The 19,377-nt window shown below is 40.7% G+C and overlaps 1 protein-coding gene across 1 annotated transcript in view; it reads right to left on the reverse strand.

The window, feature by feature from the left end:
- NAALADL2 (N-acetylated alpha-linked acidic dipeptidase like 2) overlaps positions 1–19,377 on the reverse strand; it is a 1,185,913-nt gene that overhangs the window by 263,712 nt on the left and 902,824 nt on the right. The window lies entirely within an intron of this gene.

Here is a 19,377-nt window from a genome sequence, read left to right on the forward strand (position 1 = left end):
ATCTTTCTATTTTTACTACAATTTTAACGATGGTGGGTGTCTCGTGGGGGAGGGCACCGAACCATTGTCAGGCCAATTGGTTGAGCCACTATACTTTTTATATTCTTTAGTATTGATATTAGTAATACCTATAAAAGTAGTTGTACTAATCTTAATATACAAAATAGTAATACAGGTCAATTATTAGATTAGAATTGCACAACCTTTCTGTAATCATTGTACTTTAAAATGTATTTTATGCTAACACCTTGCTATCTTCACGTTCAACACTTAGTAACACTAATAAAAAGGGAAAAACAGGTATACACACACACAGTATCTCACAAACATGAGTACACCCCTCACATTTTTGTTAATATTTTATTATATCTTTTCATGGGACAACACTGAAGATCTGACACTTTGATAGAATGTAAAGTAGTCAGTGTACAGCTTGTATAACAGTGTACATTTGATGTGTCCTCAAAATAACACAACCCGTAGCAATTAATGTCTAAGTGAAAATGGCCAAATTTTGCCCGATTAGTCCATTTTCCCTCCCTAGTGTCATGTGACTCAATTATGGTACAAGGTCTCAGGTGTGAATGGGGAGCAGGTGTGCTAAATTTTGTGTTATCGCTCTCACAGTCTCAAACAGGTCATTGGAAGTTCAACATGGCACCTCATGGCAAAGAGCTCTCTGAGGATCTGGAAAAAAAAACAATTGTTGCTCTACATAAAGATGTTGCCGCAATGTTATCGATGGTGGAGTTGAAAATGATTCCAATGGCAACTTGTGAAGCTCTAGTAAAATCTATGCCCAAGAGAGTAAAGGCAGTGCTGGAAAATAATGGTGGTCACACAAAATATACACAGTTTGTCCCTTTTCACTTAGGGGTGTACTCACTTTTGTTGCCAGTGGTCTAGATATTAATGGCTGTGTGCTGAGTTATTTTGAGGACACATCAAATGTACACTGTTATACAAGCTGCACACTGACTACTTTACATTGTATCAAAGTGTGATATCTTCAGTGTTGTCCAGAAAAGATATGATAAAATATTTACAAAAATATGAGGGATGTATTCACTTTTGTGAGATAATGCATATACACACATACATTTATACATGCCTATAAATATTTTTTATGGTAATACAAATTGATTTGAACCATATGGTTCAATCATTAAAATATACATCATAATCATTAAATACTGTAGAATCTATGATAACGTGCAATCGATCAAAGGTTTTGTTCTTTCACATAAAATTTGTGTGAAATAGCAATCCATCACATTACTGCAGAGGCAAATGTCATATGATTACATGATTGATGCTGACAGACCCTGAGATGGAGAAAATCAGACTGTGATCCTAATGAGGAAGCAGCTTGAGATGGAAATGAAAAATCTATTTATGTTTATTGCTAATTATTTTATCTTAAAGAAACAATAACCTTTTCAAGCCATATGGAGTAGATTTCTGTTTGTAGTGCATGGACAGGCCAAGATGGGACACTTATTAAAAGTTATGCATCTCTTAATAAACTTGATACATCTTAATCCACTGATTGTTTTACTGAGAATGACATATGATACAACAGTCTTACTAAATCTGTTTTATGTTTTTTTCCAGACTAGATGCTGCATTGGTTGTTTTTGCCTACCACCATCTCCCTCGTTGTGGTGGGCACAGCTACTAGACAGCTTACCTGTCCTCCTGGTTTGTATCCTTGGTGGTCCATGCCCATCTGTATTCCTCTGCTCCTTCTCGGTATTACTCCTCTATCCAGTTCCTCACAAATCGAGGCCTACTTCTCTACTGCTCTGACTCTCACTGCCCACAGCTCTTAAAGGGCCAGCATATGCACCGTCCCCAACCGAAATTTGCCAACCTTTGGTATTTGAAGCACCTTCCCTTTTGAGAAGTGACTGAACAATAGGAGTTTTACCTCACTAAAACCAGAAAAAAGATAAAGCATACTCTATCTTCTCTAACTACTGGATTTTGATCCTCTGCTGCCTGACCTGACTTCTGACTGATTCCTGAATTTGATGATATGCTGTCTGCCATGACATTTACATGTACTTTTCCTGCTCAACCTCAGCTTGTCCCTGACTACAGTTTTGTCTGATCCATCGGTGCCTCGCACCAATATCTCTTGACCCCTTAGGTCAGCAGGAACTGAAAAAAGACACTAGTCCAGGAGGAAACAGACTGGTGGTTCACGTGCAGCAGAGTCTAGATCCCTGTATTGGAGTGAAAGGGTAAGGACCAGGGGGACACCAGGACAACGCACTTAGGAGTAGCCCCAAGTCAAATCAGTTTAGTGGCACAGCAGACTCACATCCACTTCTCCAACATCAGATATCTATTTGGATATAAAAGGTGGACAATGAAAAAGTGGGACTGTGTCTTAGTGACCACCCTTATACTGCAATTTGATAGTACTTGATCATTAGTGTTTATGCAAAAATGCAGATTTATTTTCTGAGGATATACACCCAATGGATTAAAAAAAAAAAAACATCTTAACTTAAATGATCAGATGATGTGAGCCTCAAAATCTGTACCAGGTAACCCAACTTTTACATATTTTTAGTTTTGCTGCATTCTCAAACTCAAGGTTTTTAGGTCGCTTCAGACATCAAGACTATCTGCAACCTCACTATAATCTATAGCTATGTTCCTGGCAACTTATGACCTCAGCTTAAAAAAAAATAAAAAAAATGAAGCCACCTATAATGTTTACACATTTGGGCTACACACACAAGTACAGTTACTAAGTTACGGTAAATGTATAGAAATTATGTAACTATTCTTTACAGTTATATTTATCTTGTAGAAACATACTGAATCTTAATCTAACTAGAAATACATAGTAATAAAAAAATTAATTGGTATGTAGCACGGCGATAACATTTTCAGTATGCTCCCTCAGAGGAACTATTTCTCTAGAGAGCAATTGGAAAGGCACACTATGCAATTTATTATCAGTTCATGTAAAACTATTGTTATGAGTTATTCATTAAAACTGAGGTTAATTTCTCCTCTCTTAATTATGCGGTTTTTCAGTTATACATAATTCTTAAACGAAAACCTAATGTTCAGATAGGTTACATTTCAAATATTTCCTATTTCACTGAACCTTCAGCCCAATGGTTTGTAATTCAGTTTAAAGACAACATTAAAAAGTCAAAACACACCATTATATTCCTGCATGCCTGAAACAATATAATAAAGGAGATTCTAATACTGCAGTGCAGAATAGGCAGGCTCGATTTTGTTAGTTGACAGCCAATAAATGTGAGTTAGTGATCCATAACAATATTTTTTTCATATTCTGTATATCAGGCTACACCAGAATTCTATAAGCAAATGCAATTTCCCAGTTTTTAAATAGATATAATAATATATGCAGTTCTAATATCACCCCAGAATGCATCACTACAGTGTATATATCTTCATTTGCATTGTAAAATTAATAGAAATACAAATGTAATATTTACTTGTTTTTATCTCTTTTGAATCACAGTGGACTATACACTTATTCCTAGTAATTGTCTATAATATTAAAGACAGTAATTACATTATATCTATTGTTGTGAAAATTAGCAATGTTTTATATACCTTCTGTGGACTGAATGTGAAAAGATTATGCTAAATTGTTTATATGACTCATTCAAGTTTTTAGTGTTTAAAATGTCTTCTCTGCATAAATAAAAATTTTATTATGTTTTATGTAAAGGAGCTCAGTATTATAAAAATATTCTTCATTTACAAGCACTGCTTTCCCTCTAGCACATCAACAATAACAAAAAATCTTACATAAAAATATTATATATTATATATGCAATAATTTCAATAACCATATATGGCTCATGAAAGATGTTGCACAATTCATTTCAAATAATTTCAATGTAGATATATAAATAATAAACCAGAGTGCCATGGAGCAGGTAACTAGCAGAAACAGGCTGTGGGCATCAGTTAAAACTATGGCACTCCATTGAGCGCTTTGGCCTTTTTCTAGGCCATTGCTCTCATGTTCATTGTTCAAATGACCTATGTGCAGCTCAGTCTCAAGGGAATAGACCTGAGCAGCAATATCAAGCTCAGCTGCTATACAATGTATGGTTCTGTACTTGGTATGCCGTGAGGAGACAACTCTCACCGAAGCTTAACAACCTTCTACTCCCCCAAAAAACCTTTTAAAATAGATCATGCTACAGGAAATTAAAATACAAATTGGTTTAAGATAGCAGAGAATGAGTGAGCCAAGTTCACTTAATCGAGCATGCTAGAAGATTCTTTGCATGAATTGCACAGTTAACTAATTCATCTCTAATGTGAGCCACCTTTCATTTTAACAATATGAGTACTTAAAACCATAATACATCCTTAGACCTAAAGCTTTTATGGGGTTCATGCTTTCTGAATCTGATAAAGTTGAAGATTAAACCTATTGCTGACTTTAAGACAAGCGTAGAGTAAAAAAAAAAATTTAAGCTACTGGACTATACATTTATTCCAATTTTGTTTGGATTATTAAATTACTGAGGTCATTTTTCTCAATACAAGCTGGCCTAAACATACTGTCTTACTCAAATCTATTGTATTTTTACTAAATCTGTAGCTGAATCTGGAATTTGTTTCAGGAGCCACTAAGCTTTTACTTTTACTTAAGAGACACCAGTGCACAGCACCAAGGGGATAGTCAGTGGGCAAACTGGGATTAGGAGGGGCAGAATTTGTGGATTTGTTTAGTGTAATAGTTGGGTAAAAGGTCAGGGCAGGTGGCATAGGGTCAATATGGAGATCAGGCAGTGTTAAGGACAGGCAGCACAAGCAAACAGGCATAGTTTTGGCATGGGAAGACAGGAAAATATAATAGCTCATCTTTGCAGGACTGGTCAAGCTAGTAACATAAAGATCAAGCACCTTCCCACGAGGGACGACACTCTAATCCATCCCCTTCCAATGGCAGGGTTCTCTTGGGTATATATCCAGCTCATGATGGCACTTTAAGACCACAACAGAATAGAGCGTGGAGCAGTAAGCATAGAAAGTGCTTTGGTAGCTCAGGGGATGGAGGGGAGATGCCAATGGCATGGAATGTAGACATTACACATACAAAATTTACAGCATAATAAACTCTATTACAATTCGAACAAGGGGTGTCGGGGGTCTTCTTACAGTATCTTACACCCAAATAAATAGGGGTGAGACAAGACAATAAAGTGCTTGATTTGTACTATGGTCTAGTCACCCTATGTGCAAAATTAGGATACACACACACACACACACACACACAAAGCTGCATGACTCAGTCAACCAGCCAGTATCTGTGAAGACAGAGTCATGAAGTGCAAAACTTTACACCAGTATAAAAATATACCAAATGTATCCTGCAGTATGCACTGTAAGTGTCTTCCTAGATTACATTTTTGTCTAAATAACTTGCACAACCCTTACTTTGTGGCAGAAATATGTACCAACATTTTGCCACATTTTTACATTAAACCAAGACTCTTTCATATTGAGCATTCATCCTTATCTAGTGTAGTGTTAAAAGTGTCTAAAATAAATAAATGTGATACAAGGCATGTACACCAGTTCTTTAGTGTAAACATTGTCAGAATGATGGCAGATGTGTTAGTAAATCACTCCTAACATGCTGGAGATTTAAAGGGAATGTGTCGCCAAAAATTATATCTGCCAATTAAAACCAACATATAGCCTTTTTTATAATCTGTTTTTATTTTCTGATTACAGATTTTTTTATTCTATTTTCTGAACATGAGTATAGAGCCGGCCATCTTGCCTAAGCGGTTCTCAACAACATTTAGAAAGCATAAAAAAAATTGCTTAACTACAGCCATATGGGCCATAGACACAATGGTCAGGAGGGGACCTCATTGACGTCCATGGGAGAGTTTTCTAGGCATGCTCTGTGACCTGTGCAGAAGTCATTTCTATGGATGAAAGTGACTATGTACAAATCTGTCACTGATGTTCCAGCCTTTTCTAAACATAATTGCTGGATAATCTGGTATCTTATCACGCAAGTCAGAAGTCAGATTTAAGTTACAACCAATACTAGTTGAGGATTCATCTGACCTCATCTGTCATAGGTGCCGATAATCCAAATGTTATAGTCCCCACTTCAGTTTTTTTGGGGGTCAATAACAATGAGTAATCGCATTGGTGGGCATTTTTCCTTTTTTTTTTTTTTTTTTTTTGGGGGGGGGGGGATAACACCACTCTCTGATCCAACTGAATAATTTCAACGTCTCTTACTCAAAATTCTGATCTGAAGAGCAATTCCTGCAAATTCGCAGGAACTGACCCCTCAGAATACCCTTTTTAAGAGGATCTGGGTGAAAGCTCCCCACCTTAAGAGACTGTTTGTAACTGTCTCCTTCCAGTGTAGAGTCGTCTGGATGGTGTTACCATCATGTAAGAAATTGATTGCTGAGTGATCAATTTAATGATTGAAGAACAGACCAATATGGCTGGTATTCAGATGACCCACAAAGAAGGTATACTCTATTTGTGTGCCTGCCCAGATAACCATCACTGTACAAGAAAATAATAAATAAGCTTAGACAAACACCTATTGTGAATGGTGGCTTCTGTCTTAGGCTACTTACACACTCACATTTGGAGCGGATCCGTCATGAATCTGCACAGACGGATCCATTCAGACAATACAAACATCTGCATCCATTCAGAATGGATCAGTTTGTATTGTCTTTAACATAGCCAAGACGGATCCGTCTTGAACACCATTAAAAGTCAATGGAGGACGGATCCATTTTCTATAGCGAGGACGTTCATATTGACTTGCATTGTCTGTCAGAATGGATCCATTTGGCTCATTTTCATCAGACGGACACCAAAACGCTGCTTGGAGACAGAACGGAGACAAACTGAGGCAAACTGATGCATTCTGAGTGGGTCCTTTTCCATTCAGAATGCATTAAGGCCAAACTGATCCATTTTGGACCGCTTGTGAGATCCCTGAACGGATCTCACAAATGGAGAGCCAAAACACCAGTGTGAAAATAGCCTTATCTATACACAGAGGTGATAGAATTATAGGCAGGATTAGGAGGACAGATAAGTAGGTAAAAAAAGTAATCTGTACAAACCAAGAAGTGGTGCCTATTATTAGGCTTAGTGGTAAGTGCAAAAACTGTAGGATCTTAGGATTTTTTGCTTAAAAATAGATATTGACATGGAAAAAATAAATAAAAAATCTACAATTTATTTTAAATATCAAACATCAAAATGTGATTTAAACAATAGGACATTTTCCAAAGGCACATTCCCTTTAACCAACTTCATCAGGTATTGCACATATACAAGGCCAAACAGATTGATTTGATGACTGTATTTCACCCAAATAATTTGTGTTTACCTCTTCTAACTGTAATGTGTTCTAAAATATTTTTGAGCTATATAAATGTATGTCCTAATTATGAATAACCTTTGGTATATGTGTTGAACTTTGTTTTTCCATATAACCAATCATATTATTAGATCCCACGTTCATGAAAAAAATGGCTTTTACAATTAGACCATATTAGGGAATTGCAGTTTGTACAAATTTTCTGGGCTGGGAGATCATTTCCCTTGCGTGATAGGAGAGCCTGCAAAATACTCCCTAAAGCCTGTGAAAATTAAATTTTTATTTTTATGCAAATTAGTAGCTAAACTGTTCTGTATGTCTAAAAATAATGTATCCAAAATCTGTACATGTGAAATAAATAAAATATGGCAAGAAAATATATATTCTACTTTCATTTTATACTCGCATAGATGTTTCAGTGGAACTTACATACAAAAAATGGAAATTAACTAAGCTGAGAACTGTCACTTTCATGTCACATTTACAAAAGAAACCTCCCATTACTTTCTTTCAGATCTTTCTGCTTCATTTTAAAGTGATTTGTTTCAGAAATGCAACAATAAAACCCAAGAGTGCAACAGAGAATAATAAAAGGTGGACAAATTCCCTATAGGATGAAAGAAAAACCTGAAATTCTTTTATGACTTAAGAGTCTTAGACGCCTAGTGCATTTTATTTATTTTTGAAACAAAAGCTTTTTGAGCTCAACAATGAAACTTAAAAGTAACCTTCAAAAAGTTATGCAGATTTCAAGAGAAATAAAAATCACACTGCATGTGCTTTAAAGACGATACAATGTCAAACTGTCAAAATCCAAACTACCTGATATATATCACTTATGGTACACCTTTATTTTAAAAATAAACTTAATCATCTTCTTTGTGGATTAGCTTCATGGTCCATGTAATTATGCAATGCTATTCAAGACAAGCCATTATATGGTGGGTGGAATTTACAGTTCTCTTTATATTGGTAACTTTTTTGAATATACACTAAACAACTTTTATAGTTTAGATGGTAAAATCTAATGTTCTGTAAGTGAGACTTAGTCAAACAGATAGAAAAGCAATAAAGCTAGTAAATTGATGCTAGTATAAAATATTATGATTTATACTGATGAATAACAAAATCCACAAAGGTAAAACAGAACAACAAGAAAGCCACAAAGGTTTGGTGAGACTCTTTTTTGTGTTACTGTACTAGAAGTCAGTAAGAATATATTCAGGAGAAGCCATGGGAACCAGTTTTTTTTACATACAAATTTATCAATATGTGTTGTCTAACTTAGGGCAATGCTGTCAAAACTATTATATACTGACAAGATTTACGTCCCCATGAGTTCAGTAAACACCAGTGTGTATATTGCATTGCTAACTTGCTCAGGTAATAAATAGGGCTAATTAAACTTGCCTATATTTTATATAGGCAAGATGATGCAGAAGATGTACAGTATGCCAAACTAATTGTTCTATCAGCACTCAGTTCTTGCCAGGGTCTTGTCTCTCCAAATTGACAGGGTAGCTGGAACACTCACCCCTTCCAGTAAGGAGGAAGGGTAGTCCCGCTGGCCACTCTCTCCTCGCAGCAATTACGACCACTGTAATGCTTGCTCCTGCATCTGTTGGGCCTCCTCCAGCCTCTTTTCTTCTGCTGTCTCTCAGCCAATGGCTGCTCTTCCTGGATGGTTTAAGACACCTTCTGCTATGGGAAGGTGTCTGAGCAATAGGTTTTCTAGCTATTCACTGCGAAAGTGTACTGTTATTATTATTATTATTATTTTTATTTCCTTTGCTTGACCTCTGCCTGTTACCAGATTTGACCCTCTGTTGCCTGTCGTTCTTCAGTATAGAGTCTATGCTACCTGCCCTGAACTTTGGACTGTTAAATGGCTTGAGCATACTATGCCTGCTTTGAGCTCAGCTAGTCCACTGACTATAATTTTACCTGTTCCCTTGGTGCCACTTACCAGTGTCTCTTGACCTGCCTGGATCAGCTGTCACTGAAAACTGACTACTTCAAGAGGTAGTGGCCTGGCGGTTCAAATGCAGTGGGTCCAAATTCCTGTAGTGAGGTTAAAGGGTGTAGACTGAAGGGCGCTTAGATAATGCCCTTGAAAGTAGCCCCAAGACAAGTGTGTTCATTGACACAGTGGATCCACCCTGCATTATATAAATACAACTAGTATTGTTTCAGTGGAGTTTTCCAATATTTCATCTGTGACATAAGTAGAGAACTGATTATTAGTATATTATTTCTGTGCCTCAGTTGATGGATGCAGAGTTGCAGAGCTATAGTTACCCAGTATACCCAGTATGCACATTTTATAAAAATTTGAGGACCTCAATGTGATCTTCTACAGAGGTGTTATGCTGAAAATAAGCAGAGAAACACCAGCACCGACTATGATCAAGTACTTCTATAATCCTTCTATATTTTGTGATCCCCATGGATTAGAAACATCATAGCCCACTTATACATTTCGATCCACTTGTGATCTTAATCAGGTCATACTCTGTTTAAGATCACAGGTTCATCAAAACACATACTGTAAGCGGGCTTTATGAAGCTATTTCTAATACATGCTGATCATGAAATAAAGATGGATTATTGACATTGTGGTCAGTGCTGGCGTTTCTTTGCTTATTGTGTTGATCGATTTGCGCCGTCCTAATCCCAAACACAGACAGTCAAGCTGTCTGAGGAGCATTTAAAGCTGTTGACAATCACACCAGATCCAGGTGGTGATAGTGGGCTGCCTGATATATTGGTGTGAATCATAGTTACCAACTGTATATTTTAGTGGACCCTGTCCAACTGACCTTTAAAAAAAAAAAATCAAAGTTTATTACAAAAATAATCTGTTGATCACAGAGTAGTGTTTTTGAGATGTGTCTCAATTACTGACAGATAGCCAGATGCATTGCTGTCACTTTGATATTACCAATTCTGTCCTGGCATTAAGGGGATAGGGGTTTGAAACAGTCCTAGTGAAGCCAACATGTCTTTTCAGGGCAATTGAGGCACTTTTGATTAGGGTTATATTTGTACCGAATCAATTATAACGGCAGAATCACTTAAATCGGAACTGAAATGAATTTCAGAAAATCTGCTCGTCTCACACAGTTATTAACAGTGTATTGAAGAAAATTAAAACAGTTGCTCAATCAGTAAAATAGTAAAGGAAAATGATGCAGCGACAGGAAATAGATCATTGTGACATTTTGTTATTCAGAAAACTCTAATTCTACTTTGCTCTTTCAAACAGTGAGAACCAGAGAATCGATGAATTATAAAATTATTAATTAATAAAGGTGATACCTTCAAACTGTGAGCACACCTTGGAAATTTTGCAGAGCCTTATTATAATTAGACACAGGGTGCCAATAATTGCATCCCACTGCTCCATATTCAAACAAGAATCCATGGATACAGAGTGTTTTATTCTATTCTTGCATCAGCCTCAACTGATCTCCATCTATTTAACCCACCCAAGCAAATGATGTAGAAAAAGCAAATACAACATATAAATAAACCAATGTATCAGCTAACTCACAAAGAAGTCCATTCATTTCTATTATAGACTGGGTGGTACATCTGAAGATCTGGAGCACAAACTGTTGAACAGCTGTTATGTGACAGAATAAAATGTGCATTCAACCAAACACTTGTCTTAAACATTGCACTCTTAATCAGCAAGCATCTGCTTTATCCTCTCTTCAGGATAGCCTCAGCATTATATTTAATTTAATATAAATATTTTTTTTCCCCAAACAGGTGCAGCAGTATATACAAATTAAAAACCTTCTCATTAACTTAACGCCTGCACGCATAGACATTTCAATTAACAATGCAGTATCTTTGAAGAAAGAATGCTTTGGCAAAGGATTATCTTGCTATTCATTTGTGAGAATCAATTATTGTAAAATTAGCAGTACCGATGCAAAAATTATAGTTAGTGTTCCAGCTATACTCTCTAAGGTTCAGTTAGTTCAAGCACTAGATACTTTTAGTAGAAGATACTAATACACATACGGTAGCTGAAAGGCTTTATTACATTAAAGGAGCTGTCCCATTAACCTTATACTCTATCCACAGGATAGGGGATAAGTGTCTGATCAGCAGGGATCAGATTGCTGGAGCCAGGGGTGTTGCTAAGGTCTGAAAACATCCGGGGCACAAGCCCACTGTGTTGAAATTACACATTAACCACCTCCCGACCGCCGTACGCGTATATGCGTCCGGGAGGTGGTTGCTTTATTCCTCCTGGACGCATATACGCGTCTTCTCGCGAGACGCGAGATTTCCTGTGAACGCGCGCGCACCGGCGCGCGCGCTCACAGGAACAGAAGGTAAGCGAGTGGATCTCCAGCCTGCCAGCGGCGATCGCTCGCTGGCAGGCTGGAGATCCGAATTTTTTAACCCCTAACAGGTATATTAGACGCTGTTTTCATAACAGCGTCTAATATACCTCCTACCTGGTCCTCTGGTGGTCCCTTTTGTTAGGATCGACCACCAGAGGACTCAGGTAGGTCAGTACAGTCCCACCAAACACCACACTACACTACACTACACTACACCCCCCGTCACTTATTAACCCCTTATAAACCCCTGATCACCCCATATAAACTCCCTGATCACCGCCCTGTCATTGATCACCCCCCTGTCAGGCTCCGTTCAGACGTCCGCATGATTTTTACGGATCCGATCCATGTATCCATGGATCCGTAAAAATCATGCGGACGTCTGAATGGAGCCTTACAGGGGGGTGATCAATGACAGGCGGGTGATCACCCATATACACTCCCTGATCACCCCCTGTCATTGATCACCGCCCTGTCAGGCTCCATTCAGACGTCCGCATGATTTTTACGGATCCGATCCATGTATCCATGGATCCGTAAAAATCATGCGGACGTCTGAATGGAGCCTTACAGGGGGGTGATCAATGACAGGCGGGTGATCACCCATATACACTCCCTGATCACCCCCTGTCATTGATCACCGCCCTGTAAGGCTCCATTCAGACGTCCGCATGATTTTTACAGATCCGATCCATGTATCCATGGATCCGTAAAAATCATGCGGACGTCTGAATGGAGCCTTACAGGGGGGGGTGATCAGTGACAGGGGGGTGATCACCCTGATTACCCTGATCACCCCCTGTCATTGATAACCCCCCTGTAAGGCTCCATTCAGACGTCCGCATGCGTTCTGTAGGATCCGATCCATGTATCCATGGATCCGTAAAAATCATGCGGATGTCTGAATGGAGCCTTACAGGGGGGGTGATCAGTGACAGGGGGGTGATCACCCTGATTACCCTGATCACCCCCTGTCATTGATAACCCCCCTGTAAGGCTCCATTCAGACGTCCGCATGCGTTCTGTGGATCCGATCCATGGATCCATGGATCCGTAAAAAATCATGCGGATGTCTGAATGGAGCCTTACAGGGGGGGTGATCAGTGACAGGGGGGTGATCACCCTGATTACCCTGATCACCCCCTGTCATTGATAACCCCCCTGTAAGGCTCCATTCAGACGTCCGCATGCGTTTTGTGGATCCGATCCATGTATCCATGGATCCGTAAAAAATCATGCGGATGTCTGAATGGAGCCTTACAGGGGGGGTGATCAGTGACAGGGGGGTGATCACCCTGATTACCCTGATCACCCCCTGTCATTGATAACCCCCCTGTAAGGCTCCATTCAGACGTCCGCATGCGTTCTGTGGATCCGATCCATGTATCCATGGATCCGTAAAAAATCATGCGGATGTCTGAATGGAGCCTTACAGGGGGGGTGATCAGTGACAGGGGGGTGATCACCCTGATTACCCTGATCACCCCCTGTCATTGATAACCCCCCTGTAAGGCTCCATTCAGACGTCCGCATGCGTTTTGTGGATCCGATCCATGTATCCATGGATCCGTAAAAAATCATGCGGATGTCTGAATGGAGCCTTACAGGGGGGGTGATCAGTGACAGGGGGGTGATCACCCTGATTACCCTGATCACCCCCTGTCATTGATAACCCCCCTGTAAGGCTCCATTCAGACGTCCGCATGCGTTTTGTGGATCCGATCCATGTATCCATGGATCCGTAAAAAATCATGCGGATGTCTGAATGGAGCCTTACAGGGGGGGTGATCAGTGACAGGGGGGTGATCACCCTGATTACCCTGATCACCCCCTGTCATTGATAACCCCCCTGTAAGGCTCCATTCAGACGTCCGCATGCGTTCTGTGGATCCGATCCATGTATCCATGGATCCGTAAAAAATCATGCGGATGTCTGAATGGAGCCTTACAGGGGGGGTGATCAGTGACAGGGGGGTGATCACCCTGATTACCCTGATCACCCCCTGTCATTGATAACCCCCCTGTAAGGCTCCATTCAGACGTCCGCATGCGTTTTGTGGATCCGATCCATGTATCCATGGATCCGTAAAAAATCATGCGGATGTCTGAATGGAGCCTTACAGGGGGGGTGATCAGTGACAGGGGGGTGATCACCCTGATTACCCTGATCACCCCCTGTCATTGATAACCCCCCTGTAAGGCTCCATTCAGACGTCCGCATGCGTTCTGTGGATCCGATCCATGGATCCATGGATCCGTAAAAAATCATGCGGATGTCTGAATGGAGCCTTACAGGGGGGGTGATCAGTGACAGGGGGGTGATCACCCTGATTACCCTGATCACCCCCTGTCATTGATAACCCCCCTGTAAGGCTCCATTCAGACGTCCGCATGCGTTTTGTGGATCCGATCCATGTATCCATGGATCCGTAAAAAATCATGCGGATGTCTGAATGGAGCCTTACAGGGGGGGTGATCAGTGACAGGGGGGTGATCACCCTGATTACCCTGATCACCCCCTGTCATTGATAACCCCCCTGTAAGGCTCCATTCAGACGTCCGCATGCGTTCTGTGGATCCGATCCATGGATCCATGGATCCGTAAAAAAATCATGCGGATGTCTGAATGGAGCCTTACAGGGGGGGTGATCAGTGACAGGGGGGTGATCACCCTGATTACCCTGATCACCCCCTGTCATTGATAACCCCCCTGTAAGGCTCCATTCAGACGTCCGCATGCGTTTTGTGGATCCGATCCATGTATCCATGGATCCGTAAAAAATCATGCGGATGTCTGAATGGAGCCTTACAGGGGGGGTGATCAGTGACAGGGGGGTGATCACCCTGATTACCCTGATCACCCCCTGTCATTGATAACCCCCCTGTAAGGCTCCATTCAGACGTCCGCATGCGTTTTGTGGATCCGATCCATGTATCCATGGATCCGTAAAAAATCATGCGGATGTCTGAATGGAGCCTTACAGGGGGGGTGATCAGTGACAGGGGGGTGATCACCCTGATTACCCTGATCACCCCCTGTCATTGATAACCCCCCTGTAAGGCTCCATTCAGACGTCCGCATGCGTTCTGTGGATCCGATCCATGTATCCATGGATCCGTAAAAATCATGCGGACGTCTGAATGGAGCCTTACAGGGGGGGTGATCAGTGACAGGGGGGTGATCACCCTGATTAACCTGATCACCCCCTGTCATTGATAACCCCCCTGTAAGGCTCCATTCAGACGTCCGCATGCGTTCTGTGGATCTGATCCATGTATCCATGGATCCGTAAAAATCATGCGGACGTCTGAATGGAGCCTTACAGGGGGGGTGATCAATGACAGGGGGGTGATCAGGGAGTCTATATGGGTGATCACCCCCCTGTCATTGATCACCCCCCTGTCATTGATCACTCCCCCCCTGGTAAGGCTCCATTCAGCCATTTTTTTTGGCACAAGTTAGTGGACATTTTTTGTTTGTTTTTGTTTTTTCTTACTAAGTCTCATATTCCACTAACTTGTGTCAAAAAATAAAATCTCACATGGACGCACCATACCCCTCACGGAATCCAAATGCGTAAACATTTTTAGACATTTATATTCCAGACTTCTCACGCTTTAGGGCCCCTAAAAAGCCAGGGCAGTATAAATACCCCACATGTGACCCCATTTCGGAAAGAAGACACCCCAAGGTATTCCGTGAGGGGCATATTGAGTCCATGAAAGATTGAAATTTTTGTCCTAAGTTAGCGGAAAGTGAGACTTTGTGAGAAAAAAAACAAAAAAAATCAATATCCGCTAACTTATGCAAAAAAAAAAAAAATTCTAGGAACTCGCCATGCCCCTCATTGAATACCTCGGGGTGTCTTCTTTCCAAAGTGGGGTCACATGTGGGGTATTTATACTGCCCTGGCTTTTTAGGGGCCCGAAAGTGTGAGAAGAAGTCTGGGATCCAAATGTCTAAAAATGCCCTCCTAAAAGGAATTTGGGCCCCTTTGCGCATCTAGGCTGCAAAAAAGTGTCACACATGTGGTATCGCCGTACTCAGGAGAAGTTGGGGAATGTGTTTTGGGGTGTCATTTTACATATACCCATGCTGGGTGAGAAAAATATCTTGGTCAAATGCCAACTTTGTATAAAAAAATGGGAAAAGTTGTCTTTTGCCAAGATATTTCTCTCACCCAGCATGGGTATATGTAAAATGACCCCCCAAAACACATTGCCCAACTTCTCCTGAGTACGGAGATACCAGATGTGTCACACTTTTTTGCAGCCAAGGTGGGCAAAGGGGCACCTTTCGGATTTCGCAGGCCATTTTTTACACATTTTGATTTCAAGGTACTTCTTACACATTTGGGCCCCTAAATTGCCAGGGCAGTATAACTACGCCACAAGTGACCCCATTTTGGAAAGAAGACACCCCAAGGTATTCCGTGGGGGGCACGGCGAGTTCCTAGAATTTTTTATTTTTTGTCACAATTTAGCGGAAAATGATGATTTTTCTTTTTTTTTTCTTTTTTCCTTACAAAGTCTCATATTCCACTAACTTGCGACAAAAAATAAAAAATTCTAGGAACTCGCCATGCCCCTCACGGAATACCTTGGGGTGTCTTCTTTCCAAAATGGGGTCACTTGTGGGGTAGTTATACTGCCCTGGCAATTTAGGGGCCCAAATGTGTGAGAAGAACTTTGCAATCAAAATGTGTAAAAAATGCCCTGCAAAATCCGAAAGGTGCACTTTGGAATATGTGCCCCTTTGCCCACCTTGGCAGCAAAAAAGTGTGACACATCTGGTATCGCCGTACTCAGGAGAAGTTGGGCAATGTGTTTTGGGGTGTCATTTTACATATACCCATGCTGGGTGAGAAAAATATCTTGGTCAAATGCCAACTTTGTATAAAAAAATTGGAAAAGTTGTCTTTTGCCAAGATATTTCTCTCACCCAGCATGGGTATATGTAAAATGACAGCCCAAAACACATTCCCCAACTTCTCCTGAGTACGGCGATACCAGATGTGTGACACTTTTTTGATGCCAAGGTGGGCAAAGGGGCACATATTCCAAAGTGCACCTTTCGGATTTCACCGGTCATTTTTTACAGATTTTGATTGCAAAGTACTTCTCACACATTTGGGCCCCTAAATTGCCAGGGCAGTATAACTAAGCCACAAGTGACCCCAATTTGGAAAGAAGACACCCCAAGGTATTCCGTGAGGGGCATGGCGAGTTCCTAGAATTTTTTATTTTTTGTCGCAAGTTAGTGGAATATGAGACTTTGTAAGGAAAAAAGAGAAAAAAAAAAAATCATCATTTTCCGCTAACTTGTGACAAAAAATAAAAATTCTAGGAACTCGCAGTGCCCCTCACGGAATACCTTAGGGTGTCTTCTTTCCAAAATGGGGTCACTTGTGGCGTAGTTATACTGCCCTGGCAATTTAGGGGCCCAAATGTGTGAGAAGAACTTTGCAATCAAAATGTGTAAAAAATGCCCTGCAAAATCCGAAAGGTGCACTTTGGAATATGTGCCCCTTTGCCCACCTTGGCAGCAAAAAAGTGTGACACATCTGGTATCGCCGTACTCAGGAGAAGTTGGGGAATGTGTTTTGGGGTGTCATTTTACATATACCCATGCTGGGTGAGAAAAATATCTTGGTCAAATGCCAACTTTGTATAAAAAAATGGGAAAAGTTGTCTTTTGCCAAGATATTTCTCTCACCCTGCATGGGTATATGTAAAATGACACCCCAAAACACATTCCCCAACTTCTCCTGAGTACGGCGATACCACATGTGTGACACTTTTTTGCTGCCAAGGTGGGCAAAGGGGCGCATATTCCAAAGTGCACCTTTTGGATTTCACCGGTCATTTCTTACACATTTTGATTGCAAAGTTCTTCTCACACATTTGGGCCCCTAAATTGCCAGGGCAGTATAACTACCCCACAAGTGACCCCATTTTGGAAAGAAGACACCCCAAGGTATTCTGTGAGGGGCATGGTGAGTTCCTAGAATTTTTTATTTTTTGTCGCAAGTTAGTGGAATATGAGACTTTGTAAGAAAAATAAAAAAATAAAAAATCATCATCATTTTCCGCTAACTTGTGACAAAAAATAAAAAGTTCTATGAACTCACTATGCCCATCAGCGAATACCTTAGGGTGTCTACTTTCCGAAATGGGGTCATTTGTGGGGTTTTTCTACTGTTTGGGCATTGTAGAACCTCAGGAAACATGACAGGTGCTCAGAAAATCAGAGCCGTTTCAAAAAGCGGAAATTCACATTTTTGTACCATAGTTTGTAAATGCTATAACTTTTACCCAAACCATTTTTTTTTTTGCCCAAACATTTTTTTTTTATCAAAGACATGTAGAACTATAAATTTAGCGAAAAATTTATATATGGATGTCGTTTTTTTTTGCAAAATTTCACAGCTGAAAGTGAAAAATGTCATTTTTTTGCAAAAAAATCGTTACATTTTGATTAATAACAAAAAAAGTAAAAATGTCAGCAGCAATAAAATACCACCAAATGAAAGCTCCATTAGTGAGAAGAAAAGGAGGTAAAATTCATTTGGGTGGTAAGTTGCATGACCGAGCGATAAACGGTGAAAGTAGTGTAGTGCCGAAGTGTAAAAAGTGGCCTGGTCATGAAGGGGGTTTCACCTAGCGGGGCTGAAGTGGTTAAAGGCATGCTTAAAGGGGTGTTCTGGTTTACGCAAATTAAGTGCAGAACTGCAGACTGCAGTCATTATATAATACAATATTCGGTAACTTTCCAGAATCTGTTATGCTTCATTTCCTCACCACTGCAGAAATTTTTGCTTGGGACCTTTAATATTGATGGGAGTGGACCCTGGGCAACCCCACATATCATCCCGCCACCCCCCTTGTACTTTTTGCACTGATCCGCTACTTGTGGGCTGCATGGGCATGATTTCAGTCACTTTGGAGCACAATCCCATCCTGCAGTGCGTGATCCCGTGAGACCTGTGACCTCCCGCGTCGGGTCTTGTAGGATCACGGGCCGAAGGACGGGATTGCGCACCGAAGTGACTGAACTCATGCCTGCAAGTAGCAGATCAGCGGAACAAGTAAAAGGGGGTGGGGGGATGATCCGTGGTGGGTTGCCCAGGTCCAATCATTATTAAAGGGCCCTGGAATAGCCAAATAAAAAAAAATGCTACCAGCATAACATTTGGGGGACTGGACAAACCATTCGGGGCTTAAGGGACAACTCTGTGAATGTCCTTGAGTGCCCTAATCAGAACCCTGGCTTGAAACCAATCAAACATCTCTGGGAAAACCTGAATGCTGTCCCCCAACTGTCTCGATCCAAATTGACAGAGCTTGAGAGGATCTGCAGATAAGAGTGGTAGAAAATCCTCAAATCCACATGTGCAAAACTTGTGGCATCATACCCAAGTAGACTGGAGTCTGTAATCACAACTAAGTACTCAGGGCCTTGGGGAAACTTGGTTACAATAATGTGAAGCTGTGAAATAGAATGCAGAATACTAAATCTACCAAGATAAATGTCTATTCCCACTACTAAATTATGCCATAGTAAGGCAGATTTGCCATTCAGGATACTGGGAAAGCTGGGTTACAACCATGGTGGAACCGTAA

The sequence above is a fragment of the Bufo gargarizans genome, chromosome 4, assembly GCF_014858855.1.
Source record: "Bufo gargarizans isolate SCDJY-AF-19 chromosome 4, ASM1485885v1, whole genome shotgun sequence".
NCBI lineage: Eukaryota > Metazoa > Chordata > Amphibia > Anura > Bufonidae > Bufo > Bufo gargarizans.